At 34.6% G+C, this 1,980-nt stretch overlaps 1 protein-coding gene across 4 annotated transcripts in view; it reads right to left on the reverse strand.

The window, feature by feature from the left end:
- The window catches only part of Drosha (drosha ribonuclease III), a 127,478-nt gene that overhangs the window by 110,266 nt on the left and 15,232 nt on the right, over positions 1–1,980 (reverse strand). The window lies entirely within an intron of this gene.

The following is a 1,980-nucleotide window of genomic DNA, read 5'->3' on the forward strand; positions in this document are numbered from 1 at the left end:
AATAATAATAATAATAATAATAATAATCCTATGGATACACTAAGAGAGAAAAAACTGCAACAGATTTTAATTTAACCCCAAGAAATTCAGATAGGACATGCAGGTCCTGAGAAGCCACCTAGGGAGAATAACTGATCTATTAGACTGGCCGGTAGCCAGCACAGTCTCACTAAAAATGCTACTACTGTCCAAGAATGTTTACATCTGGAACAAAGTGATAAATTAACTACTTTCATTAACTCTATCACTAACTTCTAATATTAGAGAAAGCTCTGGAGTGAAAGCCTTTGAAAGACTGTAGCCTCCTGCAAAAAATACCACCCCAGTGTTCCTGCCAATTTATGGCTCCAGCATCTTCCACTGTAGGTCTGCAGATGGCTGGTGTGGGTGCCTGGAGTCTCCTTTTTCCCCAGATTTTGGGATCTGCATGAGTGTATGTGTGCATGTGTGTGTGTGTGTGTGTGTGTGTGCGTGTGCATGAGTGTTACTTTAGTAGGGAAAAGGATTAGGAAGACCATATATATCAATTATTTATGTACGTATTTTTGAATACATGTATTACAACTTGAGTCATTTATTCTGTTACCAAAAAAGTTACTGTTAAAGTAAAACAGGTTTACTGTACAAAAAGAATAAATCAAGAGCTGGGGATTCAGCTCAGTGGTTCCGTCACCTGCCTTGCAAGCATAAGGACCCAAGTTCGATCCCCAGTCCCAAAAAAAGAAATAAAAAAGTAAAGTATAAAGCATAAACTTATTATATACATACACACACACATATACATTCTGCCCTTCTTATTCAGCTGTTTATCAGGAATACTTCTCTATTTCAATAATCTGCATTTGAACCATTTTTAACTGGTACATATTATGATTTTGCAGTAAGTACCATAATTTTTAAAATCTAATGACAGTCATTTAGTTTAAATTCTCTTTCCACTGCAAACAATGCTACCATGAAATACATACACACACACATATACATTCTGCCCTTCTTATTCAGCTGTTTATCAGGAATACTTCTCTATTTCAATAATCTGCATTTGAACCATTTTTAACTGGTACATATTATGATTTTGCAGTAAGTACCATAATTTTTAAAATCTAATGACAGTCATTTAGTTTAAATTCTCTTTCCACTGCAAACAATGCTACCATGAACACTGTGTACTTTGTGGTTATTTTCCAGAGAGTACGTGGTTTGTTTATGACCTCTCTCCATTAAACTACCACTAACACTATATGAAAGTTTCCATTTCCACATCCTATCATTATGGCTCATTTTAATATTTGCCATCCTGATGAAAAAACTAATTTAATTTATAGTTTTTTACCATTAGGAAATGAATTATTTCATGTCATTTCTGTGAACATCTCAGCCAAAAGGTACGCCAATATTTTTGTGAATTAGAATTGTAATTTTTTTTAATGTCCTGGAAGACTTTTTATCAAGATAATATCTATCATCTGTCATATGTATATAACACTTTCAAGCTTTTTGGAGTTGTTTGTTTTGGCAGGACATGGGATTGAACCCAGGGCCTTTGTATTGAGCTAAAGTCCCAACCCTGTTTATTTTTTGAGTCAGGATCTCATCTCCTCAAATCATTAAGTTGCCCAGGCTGGGCACGAACTTGCCATCCTCCTGCCTTGCCTCCCAGAGTGCTGAGATAACAGGTATATGCCACAATATTCAACTTTGTTTTCCTTTCTAATACTATTTATGGCTATGTATAACTTTTAGAAAGCTAAAGCTAGAGATCTTTTTCTTCATGCTTTCTGCCTCAATGTTTTACTTGCAAATCTTTTCACATCCCAAAGCTATATTTTATATTTTCTTATTTCTATTTACACTAAATTTTGATACTCGATCTTTTCAAGAAGTAGGGCAGAAATTTAAATTGCTTTTTCCTCTACTTGGCTTGCCAACCACCCGCCTTCCTGATGTGAAAAAAAAACTATTATTACATAGATATAAATT

The sequence above is a fragment of the Fukomys damarensis genome, unplaced genomic scaffold (assembly GCF_012274545.1).
Source record: "Fukomys damarensis isolate Sample0158 unplaced genomic scaffold, DMR_v1.0_HiC HiC_scaffold_1, whole genome shotgun sequence".
In the NCBI taxonomy this organism is placed as follows: domain Eukaryota; kingdom Metazoa; phylum Chordata; class Mammalia; order Rodentia; family Bathyergidae; genus Fukomys; species Fukomys damarensis.